The 22,916-nt window shown below is 40.2% G+C and overlaps 1 protein-coding gene across 7 annotated transcripts in view; it reads left to right on the top strand.

Moving 5' to 3' along the window:
- MBNL2 (muscleblind like splicing regulator 2) overlaps window positions 1-22,916 on the top strand; it is a 112,593-nt gene that overhangs the window by 3,826 nt on the left and 85,851 nt on the right. The window contains exon 1 of one of the 7 annotated variants that reach the window (XM_074859399.1): window positions 12,411-13,067. The exons of 1 other annotated variant lie outside the window; for it this stretch is intronic. The gene's annotated coding sequence lies outside the window, so the exon portion shown is untranslated. Of the gene's footprint in view, window positions 1-12,410; window positions 13,068-22,916 lie in introns of those variants that run through there. 5 more of the 7 variants (XM_074859403.1, XM_074859402.1, XM_074859405.1 and 2 more) reach the window with 5 other exon arrangements.

Genomic DNA, 22,916 nt, shown 5'->3' with positions numbered 1-22,916 from the left:
AGACTTACCCAAAGAGCTTGAAGTGTTGAATAACTCAACAGTTTATCTTGATTTGCAGCTGCACACCAACATTTTTGGCTCACATTGGGTGACTGATGACAATGATGACTGTCAGGGGCTGTTACTTTGTGGAGCCCAAGGTAGCCCTTTTGCTGGCTGGGACCACAGGGAGCTGTAAGATTGTGGGTAGGTGTTTGAGCACTGTGGGGATGCAGCCTGAAAGATGGGAGAATGATGGTACGCAGCTGTGTTACTGGGGAAAGACATAACACGTTCTGGAGTAATCAAATTTTCTAGACTAGAAGGCTTCTTGAGCTGCCCACGGCGTGCTGGAGATGCAAGTCACTCTGCCTATATAGAGCTGAGACAGCAACACTGTCACTGAGTAATGTTTCAGTGCGAAAGTATAATGTCAGTGTAAAGTCCAGAAATACTTCTGACCTATGACCAGTTGGGATCATGTATCTTAAAGCCACAAAACCAAGGTCTGTCTGTGACAGTGTTTTCCTCTGCTTACCACCAAATTCCATGTTTAGGTTTAACTTCAGCTACTCCTCCTTGTTTTGATGGTTCTGCAACTGTTTGTGCTGAAGGATAAATAGGTCTGTTGTGCCTCCACATTGAGAGAATTTGAAACTCTTTCTGGCTGGTTCACCTGGTGGTTTAACACTGATGTTAGAATGTAGCATAGAGGGAATTGAGCTTTGTAGGTCTCTACAGGGGAAGGATCGAGTCATGAAGCAGCTTCTCACTGCTGCTAGATTGTACTGCTGCTTGTTTCCCCATTGCTCCTAATTTATCCGGGAAGGACCCACATTGTTGTTCATATTTTTGTGGGCCCTTGTGAGGTGTCCCTACCCCACTGGTGGGAGACAAATATTTCATGCCTGTTGGTATCCAAAAGGAGGTCTGGGAGGTTGAATATATATGAGCCCACACCTCCTCTGACAGGAGATAATTTGAAGTATAAGAAGGTCCATGTTCTCTGTCCCTGGTGTATAGTGTTATGTTCATTTAAGTGAGCCGATAGTTGGCTTTGTTGCTGACCTTTTTCAGGAACGGGAGATTTGGCACTAGCCAGTGGTTGCCCAAGAGAGTATATCCATGGCGAGTTTCTTCAGCAATGGTAGGACTATTGCATTTTCAAGGGGGAAGGAAACTTCTGAGTATTTTGTTAATGATTTAAGACTGGAAGGAGTATGGGTTGAATTCACAGGTCTCAGAGAAAAAGAAAACTGTTTTAAGGTACAGGGGTATCTAAATGTGCTTGACTTCAGTTGTGTAAGCTGGCAGTTGGTGCGTATGGGTGAAGTGCATTTTTGTTACCTGAGAGGGCTTTCCAAGTGCACGCAAGGTTTTCACAAGTAGAGCGATTCCTTGCAGTGCAGTGTGTCTATATGGATGTCATAGGCACAGAGCATTGAAGGCCTTAGCATAGGGTTTGATGCATTAGTTATTTCAGCCTTTATTTACTATTCCCAAATCTGGAATTTCTGTCCTATTTGTGTATATGGTAAGATTTTGAAAACATCAGGGTGATTTTGGGGTGTGTTACTGGAGCAGTGGTTGACTGTATTTTTGATCATCGCTAGCATGTGGTTCTCTGAGCCCTCAGGCCCTTGCCCTGCTGGCTTTCTGTGAGCTGTAAAAGATTTTGGAGTTTCTCGGTCTTTGCTCTACTGAGGCTTTCTCTAGTTCCTGGAAAACTGGACATTCTTTCACTTGCTTGAATGAGGTGATGCTCTTTCCATAACAGCAGCAGTGTTGTGATGTCCTTAATGTTCAACTTCTCTATCAAGTGTCAGGTCAAAAATATGACCAACTCTGCAGACTGGACCAGAGGTGACCTGTGAAGGTGCCAAGGGGACTATGAGGAAAACTGTCTTTTCATACAAAAGATGAAAAGATGAATCTTGCAGACTTCAGCATGTTCAGCCTTGTCAATATATTTGTTGAAATTCCTGAGATTTATCATTCTGGGACATTTTGCTACCTTCCATTACAAAATATTAGTTCTTAGTGTTCCTAGAGCTGTTTGTTTATTGTCTTTAAGTGAATAAATGTTAGCTTTAGCTTTTCAGATTAATGAAATCTAGTAAAGATGCCTTACTAGAGCGCCTTAGATTTCACGTTTGCAGAACAGGTGAACGAAGTGCTTCCTGCCATCTCCTTGTGCCTGAGTCTTTGACTCCCTATAGTAAGGGGAGGGGGGGGGGGGTAAGGCAGGGATTTAGATCTCATCTAGACAGCTTTGGGTGATGCAATTCATATCAGGTATTTCACTCTTGGGATTGTGTATTGCCTGTTGGCAGTTAGAGGTAGGTCTTAATGTTACTCAATTCATTCACTTAATTTCATAATGCTTTATGTTCTTTGCTTCCTGTTTGTGGTGGAGCATATTTCTCCTGCTACTTACAGCTATTAGAAGGTATCTGATTTCTCTGGTTCTTTTCCTAATTCCTTGAACAGCCAATTCCAGTTTATACCATGGCAGATGAAGTAGGCTGTGCATTTCAGATTGCTGGGTGCCACAGGAGAGGCAAGGACACCCTGTGATTCTTTCTGGAGGTGCAAGCTGTTGAATCCTGGGAACGGTTAGACTTGGATATGCATCCTGTGGGAGCAGCGGTGAGTGTGGACAGGAAGGGTGAGGGCATAATAGCCATAATGGTAAGATTAAGGCACATTCCATCAGAAGGAGGTGTTGTTGGTGGCTTCAGTCAGTCATTTTCTTGAAGTAACCTGTCTTCGCTGTTGTGAATTAGAGGAAGAGGGAAGAAAAATCAATACACTTTCTGAGCTATAAAGAGCTTGACTAATAGTGTGGCATTAACTGGAGGCCAGATCTGGGTGGAGCTCAGTACTCCTCCCTCATGAAGCAGCAGAGCGGTTTGGTCATCTGAATTGTGGTGATGGCCCTGCGGCTGACAGGAGGATTATTACAGCATTGTTCTTGCTTTCTAGAAAGCTTACCTCATTCTTCTTTACAAATTTCAAAGATGATTGAGGCACTCTTTCTTATGTGCAACCAGCAGTACCAAACCTGCTAGATCTGGTCCCTGCTGCTGCTGGGTCCCTGGTGGAGCCTGCTGCTGGAAACAAACTGGAAAGAGGGAAAAAGTCGATTTGTGTAGAAGGCTTTTAGGATTGAGGTGAGTTTTCTAAAGAGAAGGAACGATTGAAACTGTTGTAGTTCTACTTTGCTTACTTCAGCACAATTTTGCCAGTGGGTTCGTAGTTATTTTTTGCTTTCTGCATAATAGATTGAAAAATGGAGCAGAATGAATGGGATATCCTTAAAGGTTGGGGGTTTTTTTGGGGCTGCCAATGCACTTGAAGTTACATTGTATCAAAAAGATACCTTTGGAGATGGCCGTAATTGGAAATATCTGCCTCAGATTTTGGTTTTTGAAGGACCTGTAAAGAACTCTTTCCAGAAAGTAAGCACTGGTGACTTCAGTTTTTGCTGTTAGATGGCTTGGTCGTAGATTTCTTTGTAAAATGGAAATGCATTTGATATGCAAGATATGCAAGAGGACTGAAATAGTAAGGTCTGAAATTTTGTGGACGTTTCTGTACAGGATCCAGAGCTTTTAACCTATCCCTTCTGTCAGTAGTTCAAAGAAGAATCTTTGAATGCACATGCAAAACATGTGAGTGATATTCCCTTGTATATGCTGCCAACAGTAAAGGGAAGAGATAAAGCTAGTTCATCCATTGGGAACTAGCACATGGTCACTGCTTTTGTCAAAGGCTATACTTACAGCTCAGATGAAGTCCTGTTGCTGTGTCTAGATGCAGTGAAGAGCTACTATTATTAATAGTAGCTGTCTAGTAGGGGTCTAGTCTAAGGGAGCTGGACTGCTTTAGTTGGATGAAAAGGAGGTTAAGGGACAATCCAGTAGCTGTTTATAGTTGTTTACAGCTACTAGAGGATGGTTATGAAGATAAGAGGGCCAAACTCTACTTAGTAGTGCCAAATGGCATCAAGGGACAATGACAACAAATTGTTGCTTTGGAGTTTTAGGTTGGATGTTGGGAAAACCTTGTTACTAAGAGGGTAGTGCAGCACTATTGTAGGTCATCCGAAGAAGCTAATATCTGTCCTTAGGGCTTTTCAGGACTTGTCAAGGCAAAGCCACAGCTGGCCTGATCTGCTCTTGGTGAGAGTCTTGATTTGAGTCAGGGACTGGACTAGGTAACCTCCAGAGGTTTCTTCCAACCAAAGTTTCTAGGAGACTGGCTCAGATCCCCCCAAAATGAAGAATTTTTTGGGGCAACTTTGAACTGAGCTGACCAGCTACTGTGGGATGCTCAGTGGTAAACTTAATTTCATGTCCTCAATACAACTCTTGTAGTTCATACAATAATGCTTCAGTGATCAATACTGAGATCAGTATTATTGGCCTGTATTTATGACCTGAGGACCTGCAGGTTATTTTTGTCAACAGGTTTCTTTTTCTCTCACCTGGCCTAGAGGGAAGGGGCAGAGCTCTTTGATGGTTAATACTGCCTAAACAGGCAAACCCCTCCTTGTGTCAAAGATGGCTTCAGGGGACGAGGTGGCATTACAATCCCCAAGAGGACAGGTGGACTGCAATGAAATTGGCCTTATGATCTTAAATTCATAAGTCTATATACCCCCAGCAAAAGATCTGTGTAAACTTCATCCTGCACTTTTCCTTTGCAGTCCCATTTGCCTGGTACTACCTTTAAATAAGCTAAAGGTAGCAGACAGGATGCCTTCTAATCTTATTTTGGCTCTCCTAATATGTATTAGTGCTCATATGTTATCGTTATTAGAGTTGGTATGAGGGGGAGTAGCCAAATGAATGGCTTTGTCAATTTTATAGCACTTTTTTTTTTTCCTGAGAGAGAGGAGAGTCAGAGAAAAATGCTGAAGAGGTGAAGTACACCATGTTAGAATACTGCATGCTATCCCCTTGCAGACTTTTCCCTACAAATAAACTCTCTGTTCTACCTTTGGACTTCTGGTGAATGAAGTCCTGTGTGCATTTTGATTCTTTCTGTAATTTACTTCATTTTTGAGGTGACAGGATTAAATCTTGACGTGCGCTGCTTGAAACATGCTGTCATCCAAGATCAGGCTTTTGGATGCCATTTTATTCCACACCTAGTGCTTCTGCTAGAGGACCTTGTTTCTTGCCCTTCATATGCTCTTACTTGTTTGCTTATTTTTCCTGGCTGAAAACAATTCTTCTTGCTTTGTGTGTATACAGCTCTTTATTTGGTTTCTGTAACATGACATTGGGAAAAACGAAAGTTCATGATCATATATATATAGTATTATGTGGCAAAGTAATTAGGCAAAGATCTACATGTAATGTTTAAAAACATTATACAAATAAAAGTATTCCTGGCACTTCACAGCAATCAGAGAGCAAGCTGAAACAAAACAACCTCTTTTGAGGTGAAAATGGAAATTTGGTGCAAAACTCATGACTGAATGCATGTAAGTCTGATGTTTAAAGAAAAGCTTGTCTATGTGAACACAAATTCAGAGACTTCACAAAACAGAGCTGCCTGCTAACCAAAAGACTAGTTGCTTGCCAGCAGTTCACTTGGCATAGCTTTCTCCTACCTGTCATCCATACTTCACAGAAAGAAATAAAACCCTGTACTTACATACTCCAGGCCTTCCCTCCTTGCCAAAGTAATGCTTTGTTAATTATATGGAGTCCTCTGCTCTTACATGTGCAGGTTATTAATTGCTGTAAAAGGTGAGGGATTGAATCCTACTCTTACTGATTTTAAAAAACAAATATTATCCAATTGGCTCTCATTTTCTGTGAAGTTTCCTGGAGCCTATTTTCTCTGCTTACAGTGGAGATTGCTTGCTGATTTTGCTGCATGCCCCTGAGCAACTACCCTACAGACTCAGGCTGTTGAGCGGCAGCTTGTAGGGAAATGAGATCTAGCATCACCTGTTAAATAGCAATGGGATGTTTTACACCTGTTTTGCAGTAGTGTGCAAAAAGAGTAGGATAATTTTAATGAATTAGAGTGAATGGAATTATTTTTGTGCTAATTGAAGATGGGAAAATTCAAAATGTAGCTTAGTTTCAGTGTCATCTTTTTCCCTTTGGGTTTATAATGGAGTAATAAAATAGAGCTTTAGGATTTAAAGAATAATTAGAGAGTCCTCATTACATCACTGTTTGGAAGATTTATTATTTGCAGCCATTGCTTGAATTATATGCAGGATCTGGGTTTCATTAGAGGCTGATAACTAATGCTTCATAGAAGACAAAAAAAATATTTGTTTTACCTGTGGAAAATGTAATTGGAATACTTCTCTCATGCAGTTATGTGAAGTATTAATTTTGGTAATTTGGGAACTTTTTAGAGGACAAAACTTGCTCCTGTGTCTTCCCAGTAGGTTGGCTGTTACGGGAAGCCAGCCAATTCTCAGGATAAGGGGCAGAATCTTAGTGTATGCATCCTCCGTCTATGCTCCCTGAAACACAAGAGGGTTTTCCTATGCCCATGTAACTTTGTGGCGGAAGTTAGTAGGTTCTCTGACAAGGTGATTTATCAAACGGTTTCCTCCTGTTGTGGGTTTGAATAGGAGCTACTCCAAATCTGAGGCCAGAACAATAGCTATGGAGGAAATTAGTCATGGAGGGATCTGAGGAGGAAGGAGAATGTTTTTATCAGCAATGGAAGAACTTCCCAATGTACGGGGGTCTCACTAAGGATGATTTAGGCATTAGTGAGTAGTGGTGGTTTACACTTTCGCATTGTTTCTGACTGGGTATTAAAGACTAAAGGGTACAACACTTGCTTTCTTTTTAATTTGACACATTTGGAAAGTATTCTTCATAACCACATGGATTCAAAATACATTTTTATGAAGGTTTAAGCATTTGGTGTTTATTTCAGCTGGAGTGAGAGACTTGGGAGACTTCCATCAGATAATTCACTGGTTGTGGAAGATGCTGTACAAAATAGGGGGACATGAAGTCGGTTAGTAAAGAGGATTTATCTTGAGTTTATGATATATATTGCTGGCTTAAATAGTGCTTGTGCTTTTACCCTATGATTCCTTGTGATTCATAAAACATCTGTTCTGGGTAGGGTTCAGCAGTTGAAGATAAAGGGTTACTGTTTTGTATGTAACCCTTTTACATTCTCCTAGAAGAGTTGGGAAGATCTACTCTGATATGTATTGAGGAAATGGTTTACATTTTTGGATGGATACAGGTACCTAAATATATGGCATCTAAAATGACACTAGACTGTGTTATATCTGGGACATCTGCACGGGGCTGGCAGATAAAAAAAAGCCAGGACATACCAGTAACCCAGTCTTTACAGTAGTGGCCACTGGAGGCCACCAGGAATTCCCTAGGGCATCTAAGGAGGCACTAGATGTCTGGGTTTGAATGGCTAAAATTTAAATGTTAACGTTTTAATACTTCTGTGATTTGGTATTTCATATCAGCAAATTGCAAATAGCTTTTTTTCAGCTGTCATAAAGAAAAATAGCATCGCTTTCCTGAAAAAGCTTCTGCATAAGTCTGTACTCTGAGAGTAAGGACATATAGGTGGTTTGCCAATTTATTTTACCTAGCTTATTATTTTGCCAGTTTATATTACCTAGCTTATATAGACAGTCAGCAAGATATTGGTTGTTTTACCAACCTTCCCCCCACCCCTTCCACCCAAATGCCCCCCCTCCAAAACCAAAAAGAAAATCAAGAGGAGGATCCAAGTACCAACTCCTCTTGGGTTAATTTGGTGTCAATCAGTTGTTCAGAGGAAGGAAGCATGAGTGAGTGCAAGGATTGATGTTCAGTCAGGGGAAAAAAACCCTGGAACATGTTCAGCATAGCTTAGAGAACAAGCTTATGTAGCTTATATAGCAACATAGCTGGAACATGCTTATGGCAAGCTGAGGATTTACACCAAAGCTGTAACTGTACATTGTCAAAATACAGGTGTTCTTTAGCTATATGTTAATGTTTTTAGTTATTTTAAATGAATTTGAAAATCAAAAGTGCTATCCAGTGCATGTAACTTAGGTGTCTAAATATTTATGTTCCTAATAAAGCTTCTTCTGTAGTAAGATTTCACCTCTTATATGTTTAATGAAGGACGTGATAGAATGAGCCTAAGGGTGACCATCTCAGGTAACCAACAGAGAAACACAGATGATTTTAGGATATGATGGAATCTCTTAGAATAGCTGCTTTGGGATAGGATGAATCACAGCCCACAAATGCCTATTTCTCTTCAGTGACTATAAAGAGAGAGGGGGAGTAGAGTGACTCAGTGAGATGTGGTTGTTTATATTTGGTCAAATATATTTCAAGCTAAGTGCATAAGGCTACAATCCAGAGGCAGCTCAGCTCTCCATGGCACCCAGGATATGTGCCTCAAACGTTCACCTACAAAGCCTGGTTGGAGCGTACTGGAGCTCTCCTCTGGCTGGTGCCTTCATCACCCTTCCCAACTGGAACCACCCTCTGAAGGAAGGGTGCACGTGTACTCAGTTTTCATCCTGATGGGGAATTGGTGTCATCCCAAAATAAAGTCAGGATGTAGACTGGATGCGTGCCTGAACCCATGTGTTTGGATCTCACAGTTTAGACATGGCTTAAATTTCTTGTGCAACCAGCGGAAGGAGAGAGGGGATTTGGAAGGCCTCCAGAAGCCACCTTAATTTTGGTAAGATTGAATCCTAACGTGTGACTTGAATATATGCTTGCTTCTGTGGTGTGTTTTCATTTCATATTTCTCTCAGCATTTATGATGAAAATAGAATAGTCTGTTTTCATGTCTGTCCACAATCAATCTCCAGTTTTCTTAGGTTAGGGAGATGTTGGGATATCTGGGTGCTAGGAAGTTAAAACAATTGAAATTCTGAAATTAAAGATCTTCTGATAAGCATGTTTTTAATACCAAAATTAGACCTAGCAGTGCCTCTTCAGAATAGCATACCTATTTCCAGTTAGTAACTTGAATTTTGGCATTACTCTTTATTTTTGTAACATACGATTTCTACCATCACTTCAGCCCCGAGAGAGAGAGAGGTATTTTGCAAAGGCTGGCATCAGTGGTGTTATGCCTGAATAGGTCTAGGTGCCTAGTTTTAAAATCTTGGCAGCTGCCTTGACTTTTCTTCATGCTGTCATTCAGACCATAGCTACCAAAGTTGAATTTTGCTGATTGTAGCAGTTGTGGGAAGTTACTAAGGGAAGAGTCTATTACTGACACAGGAAATAGTTTTGAAGTTGTTCTTGCCATTGCTGAACTTACCAAAATGTCAATATTGCCATAGGTCTTCCATACAAGGCTCAAAATCATCTTTCTGCTGTACTGAATGTCACATAAATTGCTTGATGTTTTCAACATTAGTGTTATATACATTCCACGCTTCTTGCAAAACTCCCTTTAAATTGAGAAGTTTTGTTGTTTCTGGGATTAGACCTAATTGCTATGATTCAAGAGTAAAGAAGGAAAAACAGCTGTGAGGGTTCTGCATGTTCCAGTTTTCCTCCTCTTAATTACTTCCAAAATAGTCCACTTTTCTCCAAAAGTTATATCTACACCCTTCAGAAAATTGTGTGTAACGGTCACCTTTAGCAGCAGTTTCCCCTTGATTCATTAATTATAGGAGCATGTCAAGCAGAGCAGATGGCATTTTCTGAGTTGGGAATTTAACTTTATTTGTTATTCTTTGTTGGGTTTGACATCTGAATTTCTCAGCATCTCTAAGCTGATGTCATTTTGCAATTAAATATATAATATGATTGTATAAATCGTCCTGAAAATTGAAATCCTGGCCTTTTTCTTTGTAACTGATGTGAAAAACAAATGGGCATGTGTGCATATCTCAATTTAAGATCAGTCACTTTGGAACTCCTCACTCCTCAATGTACCAAGCAGGTGTTTTTAAAAATCTCTTTTTCTTCAGTGCATGAACTCATGCATTATTTGCTGCACACTACTCAAAGCGTCATTTTTGAGAAAGATCATACATTTTCTCTTGAGCTTTTTGATGGGGGCCTAGCCAAATGGTTCACAAATGTGATTTGTTCTCAGCATGCTCTGAGTTGATCAGCTTTGATCCTTTGGCAAGGGAGGAACCAAAGCGTAATAACCCACGCGAGGAGCTGGGTGGGCACGTGGCTGCTAGTTTTGTGTTAGTGATTTGAGAGTCCTAGGAATGATACCTCAGAGTGCCTCAACCCTGTTTGACTGCACTTGAAGCTCCGCAGTGGTTGAAGACTGGCTGGCGTATGTGCTGTGAAGCGGTGGCACTGAAATAGGGGTGTGCAGACAGTGCTGAACCCTCGCCTGTCAGGGGGTTGTGGTAGTGACTCGTCTTGGGTTTGTGGGGTTTTTTTGAGGTAACTTGCAAATTTCCTTCCTCTTTAGAAGCAAGCTAATGGATCACAAAAGCTCTTGGCACATGTTGCCTTATGAACGTGCATGCGGTCCATGGGGAGGGTGGCTGGCTCCTGTTGACTGGTGGTCTGTGGACTGTGCCACTTGCTCTCTGCAGCTCTCACCTGGCTTGGGCACCATCTTCTTCCTTGTTGAAACTTTCTGCTTGACTGGACCCGGGATTTCCAGACTCTGGCTCTTGCATCTCTTCCTCCCTTTCCCTCTCATCACTGTCTTTTCCTCTTCTGCCCAGCTTCATGACACATTTTGGTCCACCTGACCTTTCTCACAGCCCCTCTGCAGTGTGCTCTCAAGGGCCTGTCTCCTGCATGTTCGTGGGGCACCAGCCTAAGGGTCATGAAAGCAACAGGCGAGGTTGTCTTCCTGCTGTCAGCTCCAATGTCTGGTCTCTGGCAGATGGGAGCAGCAGTTACAGGGGAAATCCTGCTAATCTCCTGTAACTTGAGCCCATTACATGCTCAGTCGCACTGTGGGGCTGGTGCCTTTCCAGCCGCATACGGACGGATGGACGGCTGGAGGAGGAGGTGGACGGTTACTGCAGAACATTTTCTGAGGTTTGCACTGTAGGGATCAGAAAAAAAAATAAAAAGATGATGTGTGTCAGCTGAATTCTAGCAGGTTTTAAGGCTTTGTCAAATAGGAAAATATTATCATAAGTATAGAAAAAAATGTATCCTTGATTTAACAAAAAAACAGCTGAAAAAGTAAGGGATCGGCACTGCCAGATTTCAAGACTGCCCCAACATGGGCAGGAGAGCCAGAGTTCCCCAGTGGGTGAGTTACAAGGGTGGCAGAGCAACATGTTTTTGTCTCAGCTATCTCAGAAATGGGCAAACTGTGTTTTGGCAGAAAAGTAAATAAATCCTGCAGCAGATGTCCAGCATGGAAAATTTTTAACACAGGCAGCTTGAGTTCGGCAAAGTCAAAAGAATGTGGAAAATACCACATGCACCAGGGCATATTAATAATGGGTGGAGTTACCACTCCTGTCCCCGGGGTCTCTTGAGACCCACCAGAATCAGCTTTTGGGGTTTTTGCGGGGTTTGGTTTTGTTTGGTGGTTTGGTTTTTGGTTTTGTGTTGGTGGTTTTTTTTTATATAGGGCAGAATAGAGCAGAGTGGAGGGGGTGATTGAGCAGAGAGCGAGGACTGGCTGGCAGGAGCGCATTTCAGCCATGCCAGGGAGGGGAGAGTTTTCACAAACGGGATGGGAGATGGTAGAGCCCAAAAGATAGTTTTTACTTGCGGGATAGAGGAATAATGGATTTTTGGGAAGCCGCGTTTATAATATGCAAAACAGTCCATAGGAAACAATGGGGCCTTGGGACAGAGCTGCCAGTGAATGAGAGCTTTGTTTTCCTCTTGTCTATTCATATTTCTAAACTTTTAGTGGAATTTTAAACACTTTTTACATGTTTTTTACGTAATGGCTTGAATTGCATGAACTGCTGTCTGAAGTAGTATTGCACTGCAATCTTTATCCTTTTCTGGATAAAGACTGACTTTCGGTTTAAGCTCCTTTTTGTATTTTGCTTAATTGCAACTCACATTCAATAATCCTTGGCTGCTTTGTTCTCTTGTTTTAAAACTTCAGCAAAATTTGTGGGAAAACTGATTGACAGCAGACCTTGTGTACCAAGAGTATCGAGCTGCCCATAGTCTGACTTGAAAATGGCAACTGGTATCATAGTCCCTATGCCAGTACCTTGGAACAAACAAACATCAGTTGTAAGCTAATCATACAAACTGCAGTTTAGATGCTGCTGTGATTTGTCTGCCAAGGATGTTAAAACACCATCACAGAGATTGTTTTCATCGAGAAGCATCCCATACCTGCAGTCCCTAACAACTGGTCTCAAATATTTGGAAAGACGTTATGCGTGTATTGCTGTAAGTACAAACACTGCGCATAAGATTATGCAGTATTAAAATGAGACTATTACTGCCTGAATTGGAGTGCATTTCATCTGCATGTTAAAATAAAGGGTAGATGGGTTTATAGTGCACAGCTCACCTCTACAACCAAAACAGCATCATTGCAGTTCTGCAGTTTTGGAAACGTTGTGCAAGCATTTATGATTAGCAAAAGCTTCAAAAATCCTTGTGCAAGAAATGGTGTAGCTGCTGTTGCAGGGGAGGGGAAGGGAGTTGTTTGCTTTTGCTGCGTATGTTATTTCATGGAGATATCGCTTTACCTCACCGGTAAAACTCCTTCCCTGCGTGAGGGAAATTCCTGGTTCATCAGTATGGATGCATTGTTTTTACACATTAGAAGTGCTGTGTTGCTGTGTCAATCATTCCGTTAGGATCAGTTTAAGAGCAGTAGGGCTGACGAAGCTCGCTGTGATTGGCTGCCATATGCTGGGAGGGCTCTGGGAGAAGGAAGGGCTGCAGTCTTTCAGCAACAGAGTTTAGGCTGTGTCTTTGCTTCATCATCTGAGGAAAAATCCCCAGCTAAGGCACAAGGCTTTCTGAGCACAAAAAAAAAAAAAAAAAAAAAAAAAAATTACAGGCTGCTCATTGTTTCATGTGAAAATGACTTACCGTGATGTGATGGGAAAGATATGGCTGTTTGTTTATATCAGATGTTCCTGTTCACGTTGGGAATGTGCCGAATAGACAGGGCTAAACAAGGTAGGAGGATCGTTGTCTTTTATTGAATGTTTAAAGAGTTTGCTGCAGTATGCTGCATGCTGTATGTGTTGCTTGGGGGAGTCGGGGAAACAATGTTTGTCCGGTGAATGTATTCTGTTTGGATGCAATAAGTGGATTTTATGGTAACTTGTTTTCAAAGGGAATTAATTTCCAATGTAAATAGCTCTCTTCAGAAATAGAATGTGAGTATACGCATATTAAAATAACGCAAGTAAAAAAAGAAATAGGTCAGTGTGTTTCAGAAGTGCTGTTACCCTAATTGGATTTTTAGCTGGGTTGTCATCTGGTAGTGCTTCCTAGCTTTGAGAAGGAGTCAACCTGGAAATCTGTGAAGTTTATAGCAGATATATTTGAAGATTTAGGTGAATTAGACTGGCTGATCTAAATAATTCCCTATCAGACGCTTTAACTAAAGCCAAGACTGCCTGTCTTAGACTTGTAGGAGGCATTCAACAAGATTACAATTTTTTACCCAGTTATAAAAAGTATGGGCATTTTTGACTGCACCGTGATTCCTTGTGCTCTTGAAGGCAAGTCGGGAGAGTTTTTTGTATTGTAGTTCAGCTGAGCATTTCCCCTGCCTTTTCTTGGCAGCAAAACAGAACCTATACATGAAAACAAGGAAAACAAGGTTAATAATACGTGCTACAATTATCTGATCTTTATACATTTTTAATGAGAGAACACACAGCTAGCAGAATAATTTAATGAGCAGGCTGGCTTTTAGAGCAATGATTTCACTGTACTGAGGCACATCAACTTTCTTGCTGAGGAGGAGACACAGGAAGGAATGGAGAAGATTTATGTTAAATGTTCTGGAGAGAAGGAAAAGGATTATTTAGGCAGACGTCTGTAAAATTCTGGAAGAATAGGGGAGTTACTAATTATTATTATTATTATTTATTAGATTGGAAGCAAACTTTACCGTCATATTGTGGGAGGGGTCTGAGGACATTGCCTCATCCTGTGATGTGCCTGAAGCCTCTTCAACTTTCTTAGACTGCCATATGCATTGATGGTGCTCACTACCTTTCAGGATCCCACCTAATTAGCGACCTGAATTAACAGACTGTCATCAGTTGCATTACAGCAGCATCGTGTATATGTACTGTATATAAGATTTTTAATTTTTTTTCCCAAGACTAACAGTTAGTGAAACAGCAAGAAAATGTTATCATCTTATTTCTCCTGTAATAGCCAAGAACACTGCACATAGATATTTGTATTCAAATAGGATGTCGGTAGAAAAATTAAGTGTATGAGCTGAGGAAGACTAAAGATGATTTTTTAAAGAAGAAATCAGGTAAAAGATCATTTTACTGCCTAGAAAAGCTTTCAGTGCTGAGATTTTGGGGAAAGTCTCAAGATTTTTTTCTAATCCTAGAACAAGTTACACTAGTTTTAAAAGTATTGCATTAAATAGGCCCTTCTAGACCAACTGTCCACCCCCCCACCCCCACCCCCCTTTTCCAAGGAGAAGTACAGGACATGGGCTCAGAACTCCTGATGTCGCCTCCTGGCTCCTCACAGCTGACTCTGCTCAGAGGAGGTGGATTTAACTTCCCTGCTCCCTGGCTAAATACTAGCGGAAGACCTGCAGCTAGGTTGTGGACACATCTTTAGATCATGAACTGGTTATTTTTAAATGCTACACTCTTCTAAGTAAAATCAGCTTTGTGTCTTTTGAGAATTTGAAACTGCTAAAAAGTGAAACACACATCAGTGTATAGAGCATTATTAATAAAAATCCATAGGGTATGTATGTATATGTTTAACTATCACTATTGATGTTTAAATGTGCTGTTTGTGTGCCGAGTGTGTTAAGCATGTGAGGTGAAGATTGATAATTAGAAGCAAGTCAAATAATCTTTTTCAAGCTATAAAATGTGAGCTGAATTTTTAATTTTTGCAGATAAAACCATTGTCATGCATAGCTTTCAAAAAAAACCGTCTCAGTCTCGTGTTTTGAGACTCTTACTTTCAAATAATTTAAGTGGCTGTTTTTCATACCTTGGAGATGGCAATGTATAGAATTATCCTCCTTATGCCTGACTGCCAAAGTGAAAATTCACATCCATCACTCGATCAAACAGTTTGTATCAAACTATTTACAGACAATCAAGTGACAAAAGGATTTAAAAAAAAAATATTTCCTCCTCAAGGTGTATATATACTACTACTTTATATGGATAGGTAAGTGGGCTTTCGTCTTGGAGTGTAGAGGTGGTAGTGACTATTTATTATGTAAATAGGTGGTAATAAAAGTATTGTGGACCAGATTCTGGTAGCTCTTTTCATTTAGTAGTATCTTTTCTGCTTAATTGCTCTGTGGATTTCATTAGAGCTATTAGCGCAGTAACGTCTTACTGTGTGCAGTCTGTCTGTTTTCAAGGAATAATTACTCTTGTTTAGAATCAGTTTCTTCATTTTCCTAAGATAGGAGTTTCTAAGTCCTGAAATATAGTGTTTGGCTGTAGAGTGTTTATACAGTCAAATCAAGTTCTTCATTTGTAAGTGTACATTTTATAGAAATCTAAGATAATCATGTGCTACAAATACTTTTTTTTTTCTGAGCAAGAAAAACAGCTCTTAATGTTATGTGGGATTTCAGGCACTCAGATCTGGTAACATCTCTGCTGTGAATGAATGTTCTCTGTTGCTCACAAGTATGTCAGGAATAATCTGTAGTGTGTTTATTTGTAAAAAAAACTCTAGTCTGTTCAGTTTTTATAGTATTGAGAGATAAGAAAAAGACTTAGTGTTCAAATGAAATTCCTCATTAATGATTTCACATATGGTTTTAATTTCCTAAATAGACACATTGTTAAGATTTAAATTTCACATAATAGCTATTAGTGTTACCTTGTTTTCTATGTTACTAGAACTTTCTGACTTTGAGGATTATTTTTTTTTCATGGAAGAAACACTTTTTTTTTAAACCCAATGATTTTTCCTCTTTTGTGAATGTGGCTGTTACAATATTGTAGTAAAAGAGAATAAAATCACTTGCTTTAGAGTTTTTTAGTATATATTTTCTTTTCAAAACCATTTTCCAGACTTTGATTGTGAAGCTAATTTGATATGTTTGATACGATGTGTTATGGTTAACCGTAGTGTGAACCAGTGCTATGTAACTGGTCTGTAAACAGACTGAAATTATAGCCTGAGGAAAATAAAACGCGTTTCAAGAGGGTGTCAATGCTGAAAACTAGTTCAAATAATAGTGGTATTAACTGCTTGACTAATTAAACTAATCTTCTTACACATTATTAGCAAATGCAGTGACAGTTGTTGGTTATTGATATATGGAGTCCAAAGTCTTCTTTTGAAAACAAACTTTTTGGCTCTATTTGGGGTAGAGGGGTGTGTGAAGAGAAAGAAATCATGCAGCCCCTTTCTAGAATCTGCCAACTTCTTGATGTCCTAATTTTTTTTTTAATTACTCTGTTCTAATAAGGCTGTTAAAACACTGAGCACTCCCTCTGACAATGCTGGTGATGTAAGGTTCTTAGCTCAGTATTTTGGGCATACTTAAAAAGGAAAACTTTGGGGCTGTGAAAATTGAAGACCATACCTAACAGGAGATTAAATGCAAAATCCTTATAATTAACACAAAGAAATACTAATTATGTAGGGGACTCTGTGCTACTGATGATTACTAAAGCTGTTGAGAACTGTCAGTGTGCAACTTGCCGCTTCTGCAGAAGACCTGTAGGATTCCTGGAGCCATAAGTCTGACAAAGGACCTGGTGGATTTGTGATACCTTAAACTTTGCAAGATAGATGAGCTCAGCTATAAACAAAAGGGATAAATGCACATGTACTTGCTCCTCTTTTTTTCCTTTCCTTTTTTTCCTTCCTGCCCTCTTCCATTTTTATACCTAGATGTATGTCCTCAAATGCATACTCACATATGTAATATACACACTCATAAAAATATGCATTTTCATTTTTGTGATTTTTGCAGTACAAAACCAATAGCTAATAAAGACAGTAGGAGGGAATTAGCGGTACAGTTGTTGCATAAAGCAATGGATCAAGAAATAGGAACAGATGGTTCATATCAGAGTCTATTAATTTTTTCTATTTTAGATCAATAATTTTTTATCAGTTTCTGAGTGGATGATAAACAGCATTTCAGGAAGGTCTGGGTGTCGCACACTACTGAACTCATGAATAGAGACAAGGTCGATGTGGAGATTCATGTTCTGTAAAATCTTCTCTCCTGCAGAGAGTACAGCGCCTCTGACAATTGGCAGAATTAGAGAATACAAGTAAGGAAAAATGCAGAAATCTTTTCCCTCTAGTTTTATGGAAGGAAACTAGGACTCTGCTAGAAATGACTTTTTTTTTCTTTTTGTGAATACTGAAGGCAACTTTTGGATATGTTTTTTTGTGTGTGTGTCATCACTTTTAAGAGATGCCTAGCAAATAATATTTTTTTTTTTAGTCTTTTTTTAACCCTCTAGTATACACTCCTATCCAGGCTGAATACTTTTTATTTTCCTAGGTTTCTGAGGATTTTTGTGTTTCTGTTTTTTTCAAATGCTCTGTTATATGTGCTTCAGGTATACTAAATGACTCAGCCCCCCACCCCCCAATTTCCTGAATCTGTCATGATTTTTGCATTTTATAGGTAATATGGGCAGTGTTCTGAACTTAGTCAAAAACTAACCTTAATTTGCAAAGTGGCAAGATTTCTGTTTATTTTCAAGCTCTCGGAAGGATGATTTTTTCAATGCTGGGTTTTGGTGTGTTGGGTTTGCACCTTAATGCTCTCCTCTGGCAGCTATCTGTGAGACTCCTGAGGTAGGGGAAGTGGCTGCCTTGTAGGATATCAAAGCCTAGTTTCAGTCCTTTTTTTGGGTGGTTTTTTTGGGGGGGGGGCATTCCTTCCTACTTTTCAGACATTCTGTGGTGCTGTTAGCAGCAGCTATATGCATATTTCAATCCTACAGCTGCCCTGGTTTGTCAGCAAACACCTCTAGCTGTGCCTCTAGTGGGATGGGCAGGCCTATCGTTGATGGAAGCATACATCTGTGCCCAGTTAATGATTCAGGACTTCGGCACTGCCTCGCTTTTATTTATTTAAAAGGTTGCCATAACACATACGGGATTTCACTGATGGCCGCGTTCACCTGTGGCACAGCATCACCAGCTACGGCCTCTGACTGCTATGAGGAAACCAACGCTGGCTTTCCCACCTTCATCTTATTGCCTCGCAGCCCAAAAGTGGTGGGGACTGGGGCAGCTCCTCTGGCTGGCGAGAGGCTTTTGCGGAGGAGGACGCCAGCGTGTGGGCTGCTTGTGCTAGGGATTGCAGTGCTGCAGTCCTTATTGGCATGCTAAACATGCACCAGCAGCACAGCGCGCTGCTCTCCTGGAGCTCTAGCGCTTGCATTTAAAAACTTTTTCCTTCACGTGTTGTGTATTTTTATTTATTTCTTTTTCATAATTCCAGTGTGTATTTTAGTTCCCCGCTGCTAATGTTGGGACACGCTTTGGGGCTGGATTGCTTTACTGCCATAATTTTAAGGGGGGGGAAGCCAAAAATCCAGAGATTTTCTTTGCCACAGTGGAGAAGGCATGAAAGGCTTTAAAAGTGGCTGCACTGATGTGTTTATAAAGCCAGTGTTTTTTTTTTTTTTTAAGACCTCATTTAATGCTCACGACTTTGTGCGGTGAGGCCACTTTCAAAGGCTTTGGTATCCACAGTAGCAGCTCTTTGAAGTGGAAACGCCAGCAGGGGACAAGCCAGTGGCTTAATCCTTGGTGTAAAAGGTCCTAAGGGGTAAGAAGCCACAACATCCATCTTAAGGGGAGAAGCTGGAGAGCAATACCTGGAACTAAATCCGTCTCCTGGACCTGGACCTCGCCTGTGCAGCTGGAAGTGGTTGGACACTTCTGTAGGACTTGAGGGATCCAGTCCCTCTCTTCTCTCTCTCTCTCTGGTTTCCCACTCTCTTTCTGTCCCCCACTTTGCTCCCCAGTCTCTTGAGAAGCAGGACACAACCACTGAAGGGCAAGGGAGTGAGGCCTGAGAACAAACATGTGTTTCTGAGAGGGGTTTTTTTGCCTTCCCAAGTCGGTAAATCATCCCACTGGAGTGCAGAGCAGGTGGCAGAGTCATTTGAGTGATCTGCCAGTCCTTGTGGGCATGTGTCTGTCTGGTTAGGTTGGTGGCATCGTTGTGGCCCGAGGAGGTAAAGCTGTGCCTTCACGTACTGAATTATCCTTTGGAAGTGCCTGTCTCCCCTTTGGCACGAGGACGATGAAGGAGACTGTGCTTTTTGATGGCCAGTGACACATTTAAGTGCCTGAAGATAGGCAGAACGAGTTCTCCATTTCTGAAATCCATTTGTTTGAAATAGGAGATGAAAGTGTTGAGTTTCTCATGGGAGGGCTTGAGGATCAGCGTGTCCCTATGGATCCATAGCCAGCTCTGGCTGCAGATCTAGGCTGCTTCTAAGAAGCTGCTGTCCGAAGGTGGAGAAGGCAGGAGGGTAAGCTGAGGACAGCAGTATGTGCCTAGATTGGAGCATGACTCTAGCTTTTGGTCACCAGGGGTGAGAGGCTTTCCAAAGAGGACTTTCCTTCTCAACCACTGAATTTAGTAGCCGTTGGTGATTCTGATGACTGTTTAAATCTGATTTTTAAATTGAAAAGTTTATTTTAAACTTGTTCATATTTTGACCTTCAGTACATCACTTGCCATTTAACTTCACACTCTATTTGTTTGCCATATGCAAAGATAACTGTCTTTTGTTTGTTTTCCTGACTGGTAATTCACTGAGTGCCCCCTGCCTCCTAGTCAAAATTTAGTGGTCCTTATCATCAGTCTGTACAAATATCATATTCTTTCTGTTGTCAGAAGCCTTGCTGTTGATCCTTTGTATGTGTAAGCCTTTCTGTAGTGTTGATGGTGCTGTTGCTGTCCTCCCCCTCTTTTCTAGCTCCACTGTAATCTCTTTGAGATGGGGGTACCAAACTTGATTTATCACTCAAGAGTTATGTGCTCCATGACTATACCTAGTAGCATAATTCTTTCCTGTTTTCCTTCAGTATTGCCAAATGTTCTGCTTGCTTTGTACTCCATCAACTGCTGAGTATTTTGCTGAAGTTCCCATTGAATTGCCTATCTTTATGTTAAACTCTTATGTCATTTTATCATCCAGCGTACTCATTATCATGAGATCCTTTTGTAACTCTTCACAGTTGGCTTTAGGTTTGACTTTGCAAAAATTTTATGTTAACTGCAAACTATCTTTTATTGCTAATGGTTATGTTGCAAAGCAGAGGATGACAACTCTGTTGGTAAAGTTCATTATGAAAATTACAGAAGATTATTAGAAGTAAAAGCATGATATTTAACCATGTGAGACTGTTGGATTTGGAGGCTTTTGTAGAATTTGTTGACCCTGAACTTCTGCTCTGACTTCAGTCTTCATACTATCTGTAAATGCTTATCACTCTGGCTAACCTTTTAAATTAAATTTCTTTTAACATCCGTTAAGAGTCTTGTCATCATGAGAACCAGGTCCCACAAAAATCATCAGGTTACAAGGATGGGATGATTCATTTGCCTTCATTTTGCTTAATTTTGAGCTTTTAGGATTTGTATTTTCCAGCTCTTCTCTACAGTTGTCAAAATTGTACTCTTTAATAAAAACTGACAGTTCCTCGTAAACATACTTGTAGATGATAAGGCTTTATGAAATGCACTTGATATTTTCAGGCTTCCAGTGAAAGAGGTGAGAGCTAGCTGTGCTGCAGTAGGATTGTGTAGTGGGTCCTTAAACTTGAGGATTCTTGTAGGAATCAATATAGGTTTGCTGTTTTGTTGTGTGGTGGTTTTTTTTCTTAAAGGGAAGTGAAAGTAAAACAGACTTAGTAGTAATGGTCTGCTTTGGTAAAGATAACTACCTGTATCTCAACCCTCTTAGCCTCCAGACAGTGAAATGTCAGCATTCTTTTCACTTAGGGAAAAGGTAAATGTGATGGTTTTCAACTTTTAAGTATTCTACTGGAGGTAAAAATGATTGCCCTGAAATAGGACTTTAGAAACAGCAGGCAAGTTTGTACTTTTCTGATTTAAAAATACTAAACTTCTTTAGTTGTGTGGCTGCATTGATTCCAGTGCTGCAGATATGAAATACAGATTGTGTTGTGCCTTGTGCATCAGCAGGATTGTTCTTTAATTTTTTTCCTGGTGGACCTTGCTCATCTGGTGAATGTTTGGCAATAACGAAGCCAGAAAAAACCTGGGATCTTAAATTGTGGATTTCCATCCAACTTTACAGAATGATAATAATTAAATTTAAAAAAACCCAACCCTCTTCATATGTAAATTGGGTGAACTTTGTTGAGAAGAAGTCCTAAAAACTTAAAAGTAGAATACTGCTGCATCTTTTTAGTCTCTCCCTTTTCTGTCTTTTCAGAGTATAATAGTGCTGCTTTTTGGTAGCAGACAGGCAGTTCTGTTCAGTTGCTATAAAGTGGTACCATGGTTACTACTATTTCAGATGATGGACAGAGGGATAAACGTGGAAAAGGGCCTTTCAAGTAGGTTTTCAAGATTTCTAGAGTCTATGCATTGTAATAAAGTGAATATTTCTGTGAAAGCCAAATATTGGTAATGTATACTTTGCAGCCCATAAAGTTGCAGAGGATTACTGGAGGGCATAATTTTGACTGAGAGAGTCGGATAATTTGTTTGGTTGTTTTTCTGGTTTGGTTTGATTTTGTGTCTCACCTGCTTTGTCCTGGAAATCTTGTATGGAATGGAAAGAAGTCCTATCAAATGTCAGGGGCTGGTGTGTGTACATAGGCTGGAGGTTAGAAGTTATAAAATCTCTTTTTTACAAGCTAAGCAAATATTGCATTAAAGTGAGGCATATTCAACACAGAAGTTTAAGTCATTTTTGCAAAGTTGTTTTCTTGGAATAGAAATGTGTGTAAGGTTAACAGCAGCAGTCCACTTTTTATGTTTATACATGGACAGTTTCTTTATCTCTGAATGTTGTTGTTGATGTTACTTTTTTGACCAAATCAAAAATATTTTTCTGCTATTTATTGACTTTGTAACATGGAAAATTTGACATTGTCTTTCAAAAATACTGCTGTCTATCAATGTGAGATTTATGCAGGGTTAAAGGAAGTTTTTGAATTAATGATTTAACACAGAAGTTGTGCAAGGCAATACAAATTGTACAGTGCATAAACAAAATGTGGATTTACCCATTTGGGACTAGGCTTGAAGTACAACAAATGAATTAAACCTTTGAAAAGGACAAAACTGTCAAGACTTATTTTAACCAGTCCAGATTTTCCACTGCAATGTGAGCAGAAAACTCTTTCTTGCCAAAAGCCACTTGCTTATACTCAGCATCACAAGCATATCCATTGCTTTGGAAGTGCTGGTGAACGCCGGGCTGTGATTAGCAGGAAGGAGAAATCTCTGCAGTTACAGGTAAGCAGACACAGTAGAAAAAGGTCTGGAAAAGTGCTCTGTCAAAACATTTCTGGGAAATGTATTCAGTTTTCACTGCAAAAATATTGCAATTCATTGTGTCAAAGGATGAAAGAACTCTTTTCCAACTTCCCTATTGAAACACACAGTGTATTCCTGAATAACTGTGTGCTTATCTGTGATAATATTTAAGTTACAATAAAATGATTCAACCATATGAAAATAACAGGTTGTGGTGGAATTGTTTCAATATTGCTAAAATACCTCTACTTTTGCCCCCAATATTTTCACCTTTCAGTCAGAGGAGGCATTCAGATGCTGAAGTTTCCTTCAGGAAAGATTTCAACAAGACCTAGTGA

This window comes from Strix uralensis, chromosome 2, assembly GCF_047716275.1.
Source record: "Strix uralensis isolate ZFMK-TIS-50842 chromosome 2, bStrUra1, whole genome shotgun sequence".
In the NCBI taxonomy this organism is placed as follows: Eukaryota; Metazoa; Chordata; class Aves; order Strigiformes; family Strigidae; genus Strix; species Strix uralensis.
Note: the sequence above shows the minus strand (reverse complement) of the source record. Positions and strands in the feature narration are given on the sequence as shown.